The following is a 19947-nucleotide window of genomic DNA, read 5'->3' as shown; positions in this document are numbered from 1 at the left end:
TGAGCTACAAACGGTAACATTTTCATTGCGAGAAGGAAGTCAGTCCGTGCGCATTTCTCAGCATGCGCATTGTCAGGAAAACTAAACCCACAGTGCCAGCAAACCTTTCGATAGCCTGTAGGTACTGCCATTGCAAATATAACAGGTTGTTCATACACACATATGATATCGTTGCTATCTCGTAATTAGGAGATAATTTGGTATTTATTAATTAAGATTTTTTTCCTGGGTGGCAACAATGCGCTTCCGCAATAAATCATAGACTCTGCTTTCAAAATAACTGCACCAGGCACTTGGACACAGATAAACACAGGGATTTAAAATTCAGGAATATGAATGGTCAATTGCTTACAGTTGGGTTTTTACGTTTTCTTATTTAGCGATTTGTGTATCAATCTTTTAACAATTCATTAAAATGCTAACAATATGTAAAATAAAAACAACAGCACCGTTAAATGAAGGGGAGACAGGTAGTTTTTTTTTTTTACAATCAGATTCCAATCTCTAATGCTGTGTGTGAGAGCTTAGGTAACTTTCCTTTTCTCACATTTTCTGACGACTATTCCAAAGGGGCACCCTATCAACTCCTAATACTTTGTATGTTTGAATATTGACGTTTTATTTAGAAAAATTTCAATATTGATCATAACTTAAGAAAATTACGATCACGAATAAAAAAAGGGGCTAAAGATGTGAGTTGCTCTTGAATCAGAGCCGGGTGAGACGGGCTTCTGTTCTGATATGATTGTACGAGAAGCAGGAGAAATCGCTTCACTCCTATGGAGCATGAGCTGAATCAGGAGGGAGACATTTTGTATGCTCGTGCATATGTTAACGCATGACCTACATCGTAAAACTAAATTAAAAACTAACATTAAGTTGTCAAAGACATTCATTTATATACAAACAAGAGACAGACATAGCAATGGTTCTACATTAACTTGTCCTACACTGATCAGACTAATTGAAATGTATGATAGCCCGTTTCTGCCAGGGAGTTAAAAAAACGCGCTATGGTATCGCAGAATTCCGACTAAGTAACTCAAAATTGCGACTTAGTAACTCAGAACTCCGACTTTATATCTAAAATGTTCTTTAGCTCAGCTAGCAAGGCCTGGATTCAAGCCAATACAGTGAGGCACGAAGTAGGGTGGAAGCGGCGAGGGCACAAGCCCTAGAACCCGAATCCGTTACAATAACAAAAGGACAGACAATGAAATATGGGCTATTTCGAAGTCGCAAATGTGAGATATAAAGTCAAAATTCTGAGTTTTTAGGTCGCAATTCTGAGATTCAAAGTCACAATTCTGAGATACCATAGTGCGTTTTCTTTTACTCCCTGGCGGAAACGGGCTTCCATTGGTTCTCAGTGCTGCGAAGAAAAAGCAATCTCTGAGAAATCAGACAAATTATTATCAGAACATGTCAAAAGCTGATCAGTATTTCTTTACTGGGAAGCAAAGAAATGCTTGTATTACACATTTTAATATGACATGCAATTACACATGAAAATTAGTAAAATTATTTTCATTGCGGTACGTGTTGATAGAACAGCCCCCTCGATAAAAGAAAGTGTGGACGGACATGAAGGTGGGTCTGGTTCTCTATCCCTTTTGGATGCATCTCTGCCCAAGAGACAACCATGCTTGGACAACTGAGGAATGATCCCATGCTGGACAAAGGGACTGTTTAGATGAGTAGCATCACTGTGGGACTCTGGGTATAGCGGATCCCTCACTCCTGGGTGCTGCTTGTCCACAGGTACCAGGAGCCTGGTGACCAGCAGTCGGGTGGCTGTGGCACCAGTAGAAGCTCCTCTGGATGTGGGAGCTGACTGGACTGAGGATGAGGAAGGAGACCCTCAGAGCTCCAGTGAAGATGCTGAGAGCACCAGTGAGGATGTGGAGGGAGCAGAGGACTTTGGAGATGTTGGCCAGTGGACAGGTAGGGTCTGGCAGGAGGAGCCCCTATAGGGGTGGGTGTCCTGCAGTTCAGCTGCATTGTTCTCCTTCTTCCTCCCCAGGTGCCTGAATGAAGGCTCCAGCCTGGCCCTTGTGACTCTCCTGCCTCCACTTGCCTTGTAATGGCAACATCTTAATAAAGCTGTGAAAGACCCTTCTGCCTGCTCTTGTTTCTTTATGGTTTATAGGTTTGAATGTGGTGGAAGAATTCAAGGGAAGTGAGACCCATTAATCAATGGAAGTATTTGTGGGGGTTCCCCTTTCAAGAATGCTTCCCATATTGCTGCCAATGAGGACTGAAAATGGCTGGAGTAATAAAGCGTTGAACTGGGGGAAGATGGCCGCACTGTTCCTTGGGCAGGGCAGTGTGACTTTTTTTTTTACTGTGGGAGAGACAGAGGTGTTCAATATACTGGAAATCCTCCTGTTTCCGAGAGGGGTAGTGGTTATGGAGTGAGTTGCTACTGTAGTGCCCTGTAAGAGTGAGATCTGGTGTCCTATTCTAGGCTGCACAAACTGACTAAAAGAAACACAAGGAAGGAATTGTCAACAGGGGCTTGGTGTAAAGTAGGCCTTCCCTTCCTTAGCAGAGGAACAATACTGGTGCACAAACATCAGTGAATAATGGTACAGTTAAAATCTTGGAGGTCTTGTCTTATGGGTGTTGGTTTCACAGTATTGGACAGTCACGGGAAGTATTAGGATTGAGACTGGAGATCCCAGTACTTGACTGGGAAGACAGGTGTTCACAACCACCTCTACCAGCAGCACAGACTGTGTAGAGTGAGACTGAACGCTTACTACACAAAGTCTCTCCACTGTTTCAGTGTCCCATGTCATGAATTTCAAGTGAATCCTAGTCTCCCTTTGTGACTACCTATAATTTGCACAAATTATGATGGCCCACTAAGGCTGTTAATTTGTAGCCCTACTGCAGTGCCCTATTAAAGCTTCAAGGATTTAGGATAAACTATTTTATATAATGGTTCCAAAGGTGGCTTCTCAAAGTACTTGACATAATTACAATAAGAATACACAAGATAAAACAATTCCAATAGACAGAAGAGACCATGGATTGTGGTACTAAGGAAAATAAAAGCAGAGGGGTAAAGAATGGAACCAGTTCAGTAAAGGCTCTTCTACAGAAGAAGGTGTTGAGTCTGAATTTGAAGGAGTTTAGGGAAGGTGACTCTGGTATCCTTGGGGAGAGAGTTCCAGAGCTTGGGGGCATAACAGGAGAAGGCCTTGTCACTCATTGCAGTGGCTTGGGGGACAGTTAGGAGACCAGAATTAGAGTGAAGGTTATGAAGTGGGGAGTAGGGTGATAATAGATTAAACTGCAACTGAAATGTGATGGCATGTTCTACAGTTTATGCAAGAAAGGGTAATGTTAGGCTTTTATGGGACGGGGGTAATGGCAGCACTTTTGGGGACCGTTGGTAAAACAGCAGTGCTCAAGGATTCATTTCTAATATTGAGGACAATGGGTTATATACCCAACGTTCTTACCAAAGGCTCAGAGACCTTTTGCTATATAAAAAGACTTCTTTCCACCAATAATTTATTCAGGTTTGGTTCATTTGGGTTTTATCAGTTAAACATTTAATATTGTATGTCAGTTTGTTGATGCCTGTATATCACAGTGATCTGCACACACACCTTTGACTGAATATGGGCTGCCAAACCTCTCCACCAAACTTATGTATCACGGTAGGTACACAAGAAGTTTATTTGTAATAACAGAGTTGTTGGTGCCAGTAGTCAGATTGGGTCAATTGCAAGGTAAGAACAGCATCACATTAACTGGTGATGATCCAGAGATTAGCATGCAGCTCTGTACGCCAGATTAATACCGATTTGCAACTCGCTCGTCTGCTAACTTTAGTCCCCTGCTCAGTAATCACAATGTTCCCAATTGCAATGAGCCCAAGGAAACAGCTGCTGCTCTCTAGAGGACACTACAGGACAGGACTAAGTACAATTCCTGCAATAGACTAAGCAGTTTAGTGCCAAACTAACGGAACACTGAATCCTATGGGACAGTTCCGAATGTAGTAACAGCTTAATACTGAAATAATATAAACACCTTGTGATCTTAAGAATCTGTCGCTGTTAAAAAGTATTATAATAATAAGCTAGAATTGTACTGCAGCCACAACACAGTGGACTTGCAGCTCCTGTCCTGATCATACAGAAAGATGTCATCACTATAACACCTGTTAACAAACATAGTGCCTGCAGTCTGTGAAAGAGAGCTCTGAGGTAAATATTCCTTGCAGGGAAGTGAACTGAAAAACAGGCAAATACATCACTCAGATGAAGAGCAACGACTGTCGCTAAAGAAAGTGAGCGAGGGTACACCTATAGTAGTTCATCCACAGAAATTCAAACATAAATTTGTGACGCACCAGAGTACCACAAAGCTAGAAGCGTGCCTTCAACTGGAGTATTGTAGCACGACTATTTATAAGTAATATTAACTTATTCCAGGCGTTCATCTGGTTTAAGAATACGAATTGATGCCTTCAAATAGACCTTTAACAGTCCTTTGATGTAGAATTAAGAAAATGGGGAATTATTTGATCCCATTCTCAATCCAGTAGTTTATGGACAGGCGCTCTCAGCGGACTGTGTGCAGGAGTGATGGGTGATGTGGAATTCTATGGGCTCAGTGGGACTCTGGGAGTCAACTCAGGGCTCTGCTGTAGATTCCTGTAGAACCGGTGTGAAATGATAATGTATCGTTGGCTGGTATTGTTAATGTAAAGTTTACTGGTACGTTTCGGCCAAAACATATTTTCTCTCTTTTTTTCTTTCTTCTATTTTCAGCATGGAATAAACCTACAGTATTACTTGTTCCTTTGCAGATACGCATGCTGACGTAGCTACCCACCTGAATATATTAAACGTTTTATCTATACGATTAACATAATGTTCTCCTGAATAACTACAGTAAATGACAAAGCCTTAGAGCCACAGAGAAAAACAAATTGCATTTAAAGTAATTTTAAAGGCTCGAGATAACATTGCACTATAAACGCAAATGTCTGTCTTCTTTGTGGCGCTTACTTTTTGTTGCTTTAGCAACTTTCATGCAGTTTATTTCTGACACAAGACATAACAAGCTTGTGTATTTATGACAAAAAAGCAGGGCAACAATTTATATCAGCCTTGAAATTGAAATTGTTAAAAAATGAGTTAAATGCAGATATAGTAAATATATTTTCTCATATAATGGTGTGTTTTTTTGTCTAAAAATCCTTCATGAATGGTTTAACAGACACTTTGCATAATAAAAAAATATATATTTACAAATTTTAACTTTTTATACAGTAAAGTTTTGTTGTGAACATGAGCCCTATTTATCGATATCACCAACACATTTCTGGATTTTATTCTGCCTTCCTATGGACATTTTAATTTTCTTTCACACTACAGCTCGCATGTGTGGTAGCTTATTAGCACCAGGGAGAAAAAGAATATTGTTGGCTTTTAAATGAGAAACCATTTGCGTTTATACAAAATCACAATGCATTGTCCCAGACATTGGAACATCCTCTGTTTAAACACCTGTCGTTTTCCCGAATATTGGCTCCTGTGCTTCGGTCCATTTGAGAGAGAAGACACTGAAAAAGTCGTGTGAAAGTGGATTTTGCAACTGCGCCAGTGCTCTAGTGGTATCATACAGACACCCATACAAATCCATCACACGTTGGAAGCTCTGGAAGGCAACGTAAAATATTGCTCTGTCCGTTGGTGGATTAGGTATGCATGCTACATTTCAACGTAAAATGTAAAATGTAAAAAGATCAAATTTGATTCAAAATCGATTAATGTAATCTAGTTTTATCTATATCTATATCTAGTTTTTCAAAGGTCTTTAAAAAAATGTTTATCGCGATTGTGAAAGTTAGAGAAGGTGTACCAGCGCGTGCCTTTATATCGCCAGCTTCAGTCTCGCCTGTAGCTGCGAGAAGGTTGAAAGCGCGAAAGTAATCTGTCCAGCAGCTGTAGATGGTGCTCGGGTAAGAGCTAATTCTGTTTTCAGCACAGGGAGCAAGAATGAGCTCAGTCTGGCTCCCAGCAGAATCCATTCTGGTTTGGTTGCTGTCAGACTGTGCATCTTTTTGGCTTTTTGGATCGCAACGTGAAAAAAAAGAACAAAAAACAATTGCTCACATCGTGTTACTTCCACCAGAGGAAGGGAAGATATCACTTTAAAAAAATCAGAACTGAATATTTGGATCCGGTGCCTCATACTTATACATAATTATTAAAATAATAATTATTTAACTATCAGATTGTGTTTCTGCAACATTTCATGCACAGTATGCCGTATTCAACAATAAAACAACAGTCACAACGAGGCCTTTACACCCAGTCTGGGGTATTTTCCCCTTTTATATTTTTGCCACTTTATATCGAACCTGTTATACTCCCAGAAGTGCGCAGTAGCTTCTACTTAATACAAATATACAATTCACCACTGGTATAAACAGATGTGTGCCGTGTTTGCCTTTGTAAGCATTTGTTTCAAAAATAAGTTCACAATATGTTAAAAACACAAAAAGCACAAACTTAATAATACAACGATACAAAATCAAAACCAAATCATAAAGCCAATTAAGTACCTATCCTTTGAAAACAGAGAATACCTTTATATCTACAATAAAAATGTGACATTTGTATCTACTTTTGAATTACTGTGCAAAGCAGACAGAGTAGTCCCTGAATTAAAAGATCAGATCTTGGCCAAAACAAGACAATCAGACGTGAGCTGAATTCGGAACAAGAGCCTCTGCTTCGTCGTTTATTGAGCTTTTGATCAAAGTCTGAGTGAAAAAAAGATCGGCTATTTTAACTCTTTGAATGAAATACACAAAGGGCACCTTCCTTCGAGTCGGAGTCAAACCAGCGACCTAAGGATTCCCTCTTGTTTCCCCTACAGTCCTTTGCTCTAATGTACCAAATGAGCTATCAACAGAGCTGCTCTCTGGCTCATACTGCCCAATGTAGTGAAATGTTCCGGATGATTTAAATCCCAGATCGACATAGTTTCCAACTCGTTTCCTTAGTCTTGTTTACCTTGAATTTAAGCCACAAACCAGGATTCTACTGTATAAACTTCCAGAGATATTACAAAATGTTTGATGGAGCATCAATCATTCCAGGCGGAAATTGACTCCTTTCTTTCTCGAGGGATCATATTAAACATTTCATTTGGATCGAGAAGAGGATCACTATGAGACACAAAACAAACAGTTTCATTCTGTCTTTATTAGAATCTGTATCACAGCTAATGCATGTAAAGCCTTTAGTATGAGAGAGTGAGAGTTCAGTTATGCAAGGGAGTGTGAGAAAAGAGAACTGAAATTTAGTAAATTAATATTTAAATAGAGTGTAAATCTTCAAAGTGTCACTGCAAAATTATTACAGGGGTCTACCAGATGCCGGACATACTTGTTTTGGGACTATTTCCAATAAGTACTGCATTAGTAGTTGTGTGTCCTTACTGGTATCTTTTAAACATCCGGTTATATACAAACGGGACAGAGACACAGTAATAATCCGATTTTAACGTGTCCTGCATTTTAACTTACTGATTCAGAGCCCCTGCAGTTCATGCTAATTAGAACCACAGCAATACTCCTGAGTCCTGAGCACCACACTGAGCAAAGGTTCAGCTGAACTGACTTTGTTCAGCACAACTTGTTGTTGCAGTTGAGCTCAGAGCTGGAGATGATCTCCATATTCTACCACACTAACTAGTCCTAAACGTAGTACACAGTACACATGGCGCTTCTCCAGCAAAGCATTTCTCAGTTTTGTGAACTACTGGTGCTTTTAACACACCAACTTACGTACCTCGTCAGGATGGCTGAGTGGTCTTAGGCGCCAGACTCAAAGACTCTTGTCTTTCCATTGCTTGGGTGTTCTGGTCTCTAAATAGAAGCATGGGTTCAAATCCCACTCCTGATAGCTTTTCCCTCTCTAGAATTTTTCCTGTCTTCTTGTGCTCGCTGACAACGACGGAAAGAAGAAAACGGAGAAACCGGCTTGCGGGCACATGATGGGCAGGGAAATGCTTCGTGAACACTTCAATGTGATTAGCAAAAGGTCAAATAGGCTTCGATTTCTTCCTTAAGAAATGTTTGGGGTGCCTGTAATCGAGTAAAGATTTACGGTCAAGGTATGCATTCAAAGGTGAAAGACCGAAATATAAATCCAGAAGAAGATGTATTAAAACATATTGTTTTCATTGCGGTTTCCCCTGTATTTCATTAAATGTGGCATTGTGAAATCAGCCTGTAGCCCTACGGAATGCAGCCACTCTCCCAGTGACAGCGGCAGGAGCCGAGAGGATATCAGAACTCGAACAGAGAGTTTAAAAAATATGGGCAACTAGAACATAGATCATTTTTATTAAACTTTCCTATTTGCTCGGCCTTACTGAAGTATTTTAGCTGCATTTTAGCTTCTATTTATATACTTTACAGTAGATAGTGTTTAGTAAGAGAAGAGAGTTACAAGCGCTAAACCCCCACAATAACCAAACCTTAACTAAAGCAGAAAGATCAGTTTCTGCTGGAGACAGCCATTTTCTGAACTGTAAATCTCCAAAACGGGCTGGAGACGCTGTGTTTCCAGGTTCAGAGGTTATATAAGAAAAGACTCAGAGAGCTGCAGGCGCGGCTCATTGCTCTGCGCTCCCCGTGCGGAATGCGCGTGTCCTCCCTCCTTCATTACCTTCATACACTCCTCTCAAACCACAGCAAACTCCTGGATTATTTCGGTGAACAGATACTGGGTCTTTCTTTCCGAGATCATAGGCAGAAACAATAAACACAGTGAAAACAGGAAGGCATTCTGATCGTATAGGGAAATGCGCAAAAATACATTTCCTAAAATCCAATACAATCTAGTTACATTCTGATGTATCTGAATAGTTTTGGCACAGTTGTTACAGCAAAGAGACAAATAAACTTTTTTTAATTTCATTTGAGCCGTAGTTTTGAAAATGTTTTTTCAATTCTCTAAATAATACAAACACAAACACCCGATGTAAGCGTCTGACCATTGATATTCTTGAATTATAAGCCCGTACACACGCTGGCAGGCAGTTCAGCGAATATGATGCCCCTGCAGGGGCCGAATATTAGACAGACGTACAGTATACATACAGTCATCGTGTGGAGTTTATTCCTCCTCTACCGCAGTCTTTGCCTCCTGCCACATTTGCGCTTAATTGTCGATTTTCTGTATAGAACACCGAATATCTTGAGGAAGCCTGTCAAGCGAAGACTGATGGATTATTGAGGTGCAAACACTGGTTCAAAATCAACACCCTCTGCTATTGCCGTTGTTTCTTTGATAGTTTCTTCAAATTCCTCATCTGACCTTCAATATCGAGGGATATTGGGCATAATACCATACAAATTGTAACTTTCTTTTGATTGCCAGTTTTATTAAAATGCCATCCCCTTTTACAGTTATTTTAGATGTTTGGCAAGGCGTAATATCCCCCCTCTCACCCTCAGCTAAAATATTTTAAAAGTACAACAGCATTACATTATATCGAAAAGCACTTCAGTTAACATTTATATTCAAATTAAGGTAAATATACGAAAATATTAAAATAGAACTCCGGTGATCTGTTGTTTTTGCTTGTCAAGATCTCGAACAATTTTGCATTGTTTTTTAAATTACTTTAGCTGAAGATGCAACGGGAGTAGAAGTGAATTCTCCCGCCACCCATTGGAACATAAATGTCCATGGGTGAATACTATCTGCTTGGAAGTTGCCGATGTCGGTAATTATTGGAAATTCCCGGTAATGTTGACTCTTTTCTCAATTGTTTACTACTGTGAATATCAAAATAGTTAAGGTTTTGAGGAAAAATATTTTTTTTGCGTTGATGATGTTTACTACAGGAGGAAGTGCGTCCCTGGGTGGGTTCAAAACACCCACCTTTGGGTTAATAGCCGAACACGCAAACCAATTGCACCAAAGAAATGCTTGCACCTTGCTTTTTTTCATTTACATGCTTTTGGTGAACAAAAAATTCACTTGCATTTCATCTTTTGTAAGCTATATGGTTAAAAAAAAAGCAAGATGGGTTCCGCAAAGGAAATAAATACACGCATTAAACCAAATCAAGACCTCTGTGAGTGTCCCAAATTACATGTTCTGTAAAACAAGACAGGAAGAAAGGTACCACTGGAATTCGGATCAAGTATCTCCTCTTTATTAAACAGGTGTTTTAATCAACTTTGTCATGGCGCCGGCAGAGCACTCTTCTTTTAAAGCAGCTTGGAGACACCGCCATGAGACATCTGCATTCGGTGTGCGTTGAGCCTACTCACCGAGCAAGTTGCCTCCTTTAATGCACTAGCAGCCCCGATACTAAGAGACAGGATGAGAAATGGCTTTTATCTGGCACTTTACATGTCCAAGGAGATCAATGTGCTTTCCGTGTACAACAGGGTGTCCTCTACACCCGCCACCGAAGCATAGCACAGGCTTGGTGGCTTTACATCTCCCAAGGAAAATAGTGAAATTACAGGTGGAAGAGGAAAATGACCCTCAAGAATGCAGAAAGATGGTCATCTTAAGGGCACCAAATCATGTCTGAAGGGAGTGGGATTCTAGATGAGGTGGCTGAGTGGTTAAGGTGATTAACTTTTAATATGTTGTGCTCTGCACGTGTGGGTTTGAATCCCATCCTCGTCAGTGACAATTTTTTTTTTCTTTAACGTAAATACATATTTAAAGGGGGTGTAAGTCTTACATTTGTTCTGTCACATCTGGGTGTTAGCTTAATAGATTTACAGTATTATTTATTGTGTTTTGACTCTACACTTGTGTTTCTCAGGAGACAGCAGAAATATTGATGTTTACTTGAACTTGAACTTTATTGCCATATGTAACCAGTACATGTACTGGTACAATGGAATTCTTACTTACAGAAAGTCTCACGATTGTAAAACAAGTGTAAAAACACAGTGCAAACAGTGCTTAAAGATAATATACAGACAAACAGTAGATAATGTACAAGTAAACACGTAGACATGTATATCTACATTCCCGGTGATTGGCAAATATCAAAATGGCTTAGATACTCAACTATTTACTTGTAGTTTGACTCGTGTCAAAAGTTTAAAATCTCTGCAAACATCAGGATGGCTAAAGATGTGTAAAGAAACTCAATCACATTTAGAGAAGGTAATGTTTAGATCGGTTTAATTCAAAGTGTGTTTCTGGTTGCGTTTGATCTACCAACGTTGTGTTTAACTGAAGCACACCCTGACTGAGTGTGCCATACAAACTGACACATGGTGTATTTTTTCTACATTAACAGATTTTTGACTAAAGCAAAAAAAATTATTGTCATTTTCTTGCCAGCCAGCAGTAATTCTTCTGCACTGATAAGAAAGATTAGCATTTTATCTTTCACAATGTGTGGATTTTTTTAAAAACAAGTTGTGCTAAAAACTAAATGAACACCTCCATTAAACTTAATGCAGAAGCATGTTGTGTATAATGATAAATGGTACAAAAAGACAGGAATAAAGGCACCACTTGGATTTGATCCCAGGATGTCCTGTTTACTAGGCAAGAACTTTTAACAACTAAGCCACAGCAAAGCACTACCCTTTTTTAAGTGGTTGTGTTTTCGTTTCATTTTTCCCTCTTGTACTAGAGTAGTAATGTTTCTAGATGTGCATGAACATGGTATAGTAGGCTGACAGCAGGAACACGTGGCCCACAAGCAGTGATGGTATTAGAGGTGCCTGCAGTATGTTGGTTTGTGAGAAGCGATAAAGTAACTTGCTGAGGAAGCAGGTGTGCCTGATTTAATAGAGGCCATCGAGCAGAAAAAGTAACAGAAGAACCAACATAAATTCAACAGCGATCTTCTGCAGCTGAAAACACAGGCGAGACTTCACAACATGGGCATGACTTCACTGCACACTGCTGTTGAGAACGATTGGTGCAGTTGTGCACTGGAGCTGTGCAAGTATTTCTCTCCACACTGACTGACACTGCAGAAACACAGGATTTTGGCTGTGGATCCATTTCCTCGTGGAAGAAAGAGACAGTAAAATAGCAAGGAAAATGCAAGAAAAGAAACTGAAAGAATTGTGCCCACTGCAAAGTAGGAAGGACAGAGGTGGCCGGATACTTAAAACAGCTCAGCGGATAATTTGTAACGACATTCTTTGGTGACAATCAGCAGATAGATTCAGGTCCTGTTGTGCAGTTTGAACGTTTGTTCTCCGAAATCTGGTTCGTTATATGAGATGAACTGATATTAAATATGAATAATCATTGATATAACAATTGATGTCTGGCGAAGGAAAATAACCTTTGTTCATGATTTGGGATGTGACTGGTTACATTTCAACAGTTACAACCCCCTTTGTAAAGGGTTTGCACTCTTATGCAATCAAGGGATTGAAAGATTTTTATTATTATTATTGTTGTTCCAAAAATGTTCTATTTGTTATTTCTGATGGAGCTGTGTGCAAAGATTTAACAAGCTCAGCTCCCGCCAACGATTTGCCGTGAAGAAGCAAAACATTGAAGTTTCACAGACAGAAGCAGTAAGCCAGCACAACCAACATTAAAACACTATGATTTGCACTGACTCGAAAGTGATCTCAGCAGACGTTGTTCCCTGCATAACGCTAAAGGTGGCAAAGCGCATTTGGGTTGAGAGGACGCAGTAAAGCTTTTGTTTTCTGCCTTGATGTCAAGCTGACAAAGTATCTCTAAAAACTTAGCTTAGGTTCTCAAGAGACTGTCAAACAATTCCACTGATTGCTTTTCAAGTAATATTTCTTCTGCACTGATAACCAAGAATTGAATTGAATTTTTTTGCAAACTGTGTGAATTTCTTGAAAAACAAGTTTTCCAGAAAGGAACTAAACACATGCATTTAACAAAGTCAAGCCCTTTGTGGTTGCCCGAAATGGTGCGTTCTGTACCACAAGATAGGAAGAAAGACACGGCTGGGATTTGAACCTGGATTCGTTTGTTTGACAAACAGGTGCTTTAACCAACTAAGGCACAGTGACAGGACGGTCATTACCTTCTATAGCCACTTGGACACACCGCTCTGAGACATCTGCGTTCAGTAAGTGCTGAACCTGCTCTCAGAGCAAATTGCCTCTTTTACATAGCAGCCCCGACACTGAGAAACGAAGAGAACTGGCTTTTATCTGGTATTTTTCGTGTCCAATGCGTTTGACATCTCCCAAGGGCGACAGAGTTCTTTTGCAACACTATTTCTTCTTCTTTTTTCTTTCTGTGCGCTTTGATAAAAAAACGAGAAATCGTGCAAGGGAAAAATGTCCTTTTTTTCATAGAGAAAACGTGCACCAGGAAATGTGTTGAGAAGAAATGATTTAACATGATACGTGACCTAACTTACCGGAGCAAATGCTCACCCGTCAAGGTCTGCTTTACTACAAGAGTGAAAGATTTGATCATTTCTCTGCATTGTGGAAGAAAGCAGTCTATTTTGAATTCTAAATCAGTCAGAATTTCAGTGCGACACATAAACCCTTTGTCTGATTTAAAGAGATTATATTTTAAAACTCATAAAAATGTAGAAAACACCTGTTTCTCACTTTGAAATTTTAACTGGGCGGTGTATTACTAGTAGCAGCCCAGCACACTATGGCGCAATTCAGGTTATGTGATATACCAGAGGTTTAATAAATAACGAATCTGATTTCAAATCATAAGATTGTAGGTTCGACTTCTACCTGGCTCGTGTAAACTTTATTCAGGCTCCACAGTAATAGATGTCTGTTATGTAATGAACTGCACCTGAAAGCAAACGTTGGGTCGGTTTCCTTTTTTTCCAACATGAAATAGCAAATCGTTACAAAAAGCACCAGCTAATGCCCAATAGCGTTTTTTTTTAAATGACATTTACTTCAGGCTTCAGACACTTTTTAATAAAACAAAAGTGTCCTGAAACTCCCTAGCAGGTTTGCTTGTACCTGTATTAAAAGACGTTACCTGAAACTTCCAGGATTCCATTTCATTTTCTGATGTAGCTGTCTCAGAAGTCGGACGTGATGTTTAGCAGATGTGAACTGTGCCTTTTCTCTTTTGTTAAAGGGTAGTCGCTGTGTGAGCTCTATTTTGTTTAGATTATCTATGTGGTGTACACAGAGAGCTCAACTGCATGGTGTGAATTCTGTGTTCAGGACCAGCAGAACCTGAAAAGCTATTAGCTGACTTCAACGTGATTTGAACATGCAGCCTTTTGATTGGGAGTCAGACGTGCTACCGTTGTGCCACAAGGTAACAGCTGTCTATGGATTTGAATTCCCCAAAGGAGAAAAATCAGCTTCACAAAAAAAAGACTTTTTTTTTTTCCTCCTGTGAGTAGCGCCGCTCTTCTGAAGAGAGTCTCTTCTTCCCAGACCACATTTTATTTTTCCTGCGCAGCTGTGCAGGTGTTGTTCTCGATAACAGATCCAGGAACACTGATTGTTTTCTATTTTTTTAATTAAGTACCCCATGGTGCAACTGTAACACGTCTGACTCTAAATCCCGAAGTTAATTTTCAAAGTCTATTGGAGTCAACTGATATTGATTAGGTTCTGATGCTGCTGAACCCACAGCTTTAATCATAAGGTCAAATTCCCCAAGCCTGCTGACCTTATATGTCAATCCCTTCTCATCAAAACTCGTATTTTCACAGGGTACCCTTCAGAAATCGCAGTATAGAATGAAAAACTCCAGTATATGTTGGTGATTTTCCTTTAAAAACAATTGAATCTCCGGAAATTTTACGGAGTGTATCACTTTCACTGAGACCGAGGAGTGTTAAGCTGTACATGAGTCTTTGTGGGTCAGTTGTTAACCCAAAGGGTGGTGTTTTGAGCCTTTCCAAGAACGCTATGAGCCTTTTAATGTACACACCCTTCTCACTTCATTTCTCAATGGCCGGTCTTGTACCGCAATCAAATACAGAGCCCGTTGGGAGCAGTAGGCTCGCAAATATAGCTCACTGTGTCTATAATGAAGAAGCAGAGGTTAGTTTCTCATCTGCATGTTGCAGAGCCTTACGCAACTCATACCAACAGCTGGGCTTTGAGCCCTGCACAGGCTATTAGTTGAAAGGCCATTGTAAATGACGTGTAACAGATTTATCCAGCTGGCTTCTATGTTTCACACTAAATTGCGATCTTGAAACCAAAATAATTAGAAATTTTGAACACAACCGTTGTTCTCCAAGAAGGAAAGCTGTTTGACACTGATGTCACTCCTTTTTATTTAACCCAGATTGTGAAGACAACTCTGCCCTATCAAAGGAAAATGTTACACAAAAGTTGGAAAGCACACTCTGAACCCATCTGTATATTTGATTCCCGCGATCCGTTCAAAGCTGCTTAGTGCTTCGCAAGCAAATCATTTCAGGGAAGAAACTCAGTTTAGTGAACTACTTGTGTATTTTCATTCATTGAATTTGATCTCAAAATTACAGTTTGGATTTATTGGAAAACTTCACAAGCATTATTAGGTTAGGAATGTAAAATTGTATTTTAATATCTTGGTATATTTACCTTCATTTTAATATAGATATAACCATGAATGTTGTTAAGCAAATTGTACTTTTGTCGTAATTTTTAAAACATTTTAGCTGAGGCCGCACGGCGACTATTATACCTTGTGATACATGCAAGACATCTGTAAAAAAATATGTAATTACAATAAAATTGGCAATTAACAGAAAACCACAATTTGTATAATATTATTCCTCGATATCGATGATCAATTGAAGGATTTGAAGAAACTATCAAAGAAACAGCAGCAATAGCAGATGATTTTGGTTTTGAACCCATCTTTAAACCTCAAGAATCCATTTGTCCTCGAAAAAAGAAAAGATGGGCATGTTTTGAGTCTCATAATTATCCTAGATTATTCTAGATCCAAAAGAAACATTTGATTGCTTCTGTAGTATTTTTGATTTTCTTACGAAGATCTCACGAAGTATTGCCAGGATCTATACTTAGCGTTCGGTAGCGATAACACTGCTATTGATTGATTAAAAATCTATGATGTATTGACAGCTTTATCTGAAGCGAGAAGTCCTCGAACCCCGCTTATGAAGTGTTGGGATTCATACCAAGAAATACTTTTTGTTTTCCCACCCAAAATGCTGCTATTGCATTACACATTATATGAACATTATCAGTTTTGGTATCTTCTGGGTGCGATTTTCCAAAATTGAAACTAATTACAAAATTATTCAAGATGTACCATGTCCAAAAGTTGTAAATCATGACTAATATTAATATCAACTGAAATTACAACAGAAAAAAAAGATTTAACCGAAATATTCATAAGGCTATGCAAGCTAAAAAGTAGAACAATTAATTTCATGTAATTTTTATTTTTTATTTTTTTAGAAATGGGCTCACACACCTGAAGACACTAACGTTTCTCTCCGTTAGAGTGTGTGAATAACAGTTATCCCAAAATATTTGTAATTGTGATTTTGTTAAAATGCAATATATCGTCTATCAGCAGTAAGAAATAATTAAGAAAGTAAGAAATTATTTTATTTAATAAACTGTAAGACGTTAAGAGAGTTTACAGTTTACATCCTTTGCTTTGTCTTTTAACTTAATTTAACTTTAAATATACCGCCACAGCATTTAGTTGTGTTAACTACCAAATTATTTGAACTAATTTAACGTCATATTCAGGAAATTCAGAAGAAAGTCTTCAGACTTGTCGTGGCTGTTGAAGAAGCCACCTGTTGAATCTCACCCGGGATTTCTTGAGAGAACATTCAGTGAGCGAGTCCTCCCTCTGGACTCCGCACTGAGCTGAAAGCTGCACAAACTCCTCACTGCGTGTCCTGTACTGTTACAAGTGCTCTCTTGTAGATGTGGAGCACAGCGACAAGAACCACTTGAACTTTTTCCATGAAGGAAGGAAGTGAAGGAATATTCAAAAGATCATGAAAAGTATGAATCGTATAAAATATCCATGGTACAACTTGAGAAAAAACTGAAGGACTCAAACAACGACTTTTGATGATTACAAGAGATTCAAGAAACACAACCGTCCGCTCACAGGCTTGGATCCTGAACACTTAAGTTAAAAGACAAAGCGAAGGATACGAACTGTAAACTTACTGCTGATAGACGATTAATTGCATTTTAACAAAATCACAATTACAAACATTTTGGGTTAAACTGTTATTCACATACTCTAACGGAGAGAAACGTTAGTGTCTTCAGGTGTGTGAGCCCATCAGTGGAGCCCAAGCCCACCTCCACAAACATTCACACACAAAGACAGATATACACCTACACACTCACATACATTTATACTCGCACACACTCACAGACACAACACACATTTATACAAACAATCAGACACTCACACACTCACAAACATGCACAGACACACACATACACTGTAGACACTATATACACACATAGACCCCGCATACACTCATACACTATAACTAACACTAATGCAGATACTGCTAATATTGCAACAGTAACACTATCACCAAAACATACACAATCATTGTTACTAACACTGACACAAACTACTACTAGACTAATAATACAGAGTGTTAATACTCTGACACGAACAGTATAATTATCATTAATATTAACATGAATACTAGCATTAATGCTAAAATCAGTAACACTATCATCATTAATACTCACATAGACACTACACACACTGACAGACATACCCACACATACACTTACAAATATAGAACTACACACTGATAGACACCAAACACTCACAGACACACACCATACACACACTTTGACAGGCATGCATTCACAGAAACAAAGAGACACTACACATACTCACAGACACACTTATAGACACCACACACTCAGAGACCCCACATGCTTACACACTAACAAACACCACACACTTACAGACACACATGCACAGACACCACATACACAGGTATCTACAGATACACGATAACTAACATTAACACAAATAACTCCTCATATTACAACAGTAACACTATCACTAAGACACACACTATCATTATCAATAACATTGACACAAACTACTTATAAAAACAGTAAAGCTATCATTAAAACAAACACTACTACTACTGTTAATACTCTAACAGTAACACTGTTGTAAGGTATTATATTATATATAATTACATTATGGAATAGGATGGGGACAGGCCCTCAGAACTGGGCAAAAGAATTTTTGAACACTTTCGCTTACTTAACTTTACTTTACTTAACTTAACTTAAGTAAGTTACTTAACTTAGTAACTCTATAATTATAATTAATATTAACATGAATATGAACATTAAAACTAAAACTATCAGTATCGCTATCATCATTAATACTCACATAAACACTAGCATGAAAACTACCAGTTGTATTCTCTAATATTTACATGAATACACTTGTATTACACTTGTAATACAAACATTGTATTAGAATTTGTTGCTACCCATGACGTCACATCGCTCTTTGTGACAAAGGCGAGACACCTAGACACGCACAGTGACATGCCGCCTGTCGCCGTGGTTACCATACTTATGATTTATAAACACAGGACAAAAATGCATTTAAACTGATACTTACATACATTTATCAACTTGGAATATAATTTTCTAAGCTCTAGGATACAGTAACCTAAATAATAATATGAATAATCATTGTTTAATTTCAGATTGAACATTATTAACATTAAATGCACTATGGTAACTGATTGATACAGTCTTTATTGACTGTTTTCTAGATATTTAAAACAGGGTCAAGAACGGGAAAAGAATCAGTACTCACCAATCGGTGAAGTTAATCGTTTATTCTACGGTTCTTCAGTTGAATTAATTGGTTGTCGATAGATAAGTGATCAATAACTCTCCTCCGTGTGATCCGCGCGCCTCCCGCGGTTTTGCGCACTGATTCCGGGGCTCTGGCTGGTGTCTGTGACGTCACAGCGCTCTTTCTGACAGAGCAGAGCGCGTCTCCGCTGGAGAAGACTCCTGTCCGGAGCCCGGGGGGCTTTTCTTACAGATATAACATCTCCAAAACACACCGGGCTGTGAAGAGAAGCGATTCATAACAGTTGGAGAAGGAGAGCAACAAACCTAGGAATTAAATTCATTAAACAGAAAAAATATATAATTTACTTCACAGATTAATGCGTTATAAAGCGTACCCGTGTGGAGTAGCAGAGAGTAGTAGAGAGTAGCAGTAGAGAACGAGCACGAGTCCCTGTAATAAGCGCTTTTAAGGGTTTTACACGAATCTTCAGAGTATAGAAGCCAGGAGGATCAGACTCCTGATTCTAGAGGTTAAAATGTGTATCCTGGTTTTATTTCCACCCAGCTCTCAGTTCCATAGGTGGTCTGATAATTTAAATTAACTGTTACAAGTTAAAAATGCCAGTGATTTTTTCTCCTTTTAACGAAAAGTGCAGAAAACCAACAACAGTGCATTTCCGTCGGCTTGATTTTGCTTAATACAAGTATTCACTCCCTTTTCTGGAAATTACAGCCTGCGAAAGATGAAATCAAGTTCTTGGTTTTTCTTGGTCAGTGCAGAAGAAATACTGCCAACTGGCAGGAAAATGGCAGTATTTTATTTCCTTTCGCAACAAAGATGTGAAATGTGAAACGCAAAGGGAACGTGTCCCTGTGCAGCTGTTAAGCAAAGGGCTGGTGGTTGAAACCCACTCAGGGATACGCTTCAGATTGTTCCGATGTAAACAATCTCTGCTAGAAACTGACTTGAAGGGATTTCTTAGCAAACTCTCTTGACTTTTGCAGGAAATCTTCGTGGTTTACTCGTGTGGAACTACAACAAGTAAACAATTAAGTACCTAAGTCAATGTCCAAGAAAACTATTTTCACGTCTGGAATTTTATCTTCAACTGGCTGTCGGGAGAATTCATTTATACACCCGTTGTATCCTTAGCAAAAATATTTCAAAATTAGAACACAGATTT

At 38.9% G+C, this 19947-nt stretch overlaps 1 long non-coding RNA gene across 1 annotated transcript; it reads left to right on the top strand.

Moving 5' to 3' along the window:
* Positions 1 to 1765: 1765 nt before the first annotated feature.
* LOC148670145 (uncharacterized) lies at positions 1766 to 2115 on the top strand. The gene is made up of 2 exons (XR_015937085.1): positions 1766 to 1944; positions 2024 to 2115. It is a non-coding gene; the product is annotated as an uncharacterized LOC148670145 (long non-coding RNA).
* Positions 2116 to 19947: the final 17832 nt, after the last annotated feature.

Source organism: Lepisosteus platostomus, chromosome 5 (genome assembly GCF_059453375.1).
Source record: "Lepisosteus platostomus isolate fLepPlt1 chromosome 5, fLepPlt1.hap1, whole genome shotgun sequence".
In the NCBI taxonomy this organism is placed as follows: Eukaryota; Metazoa; Chordata; class Actinopteri; order Semionotiformes; family Lepisosteidae; genus Lepisosteus; species Lepisosteus platostomus.
Note: the sequence above shows the minus strand (reverse complement) of the source record. Positions and strands in the feature narration are given on the sequence as shown.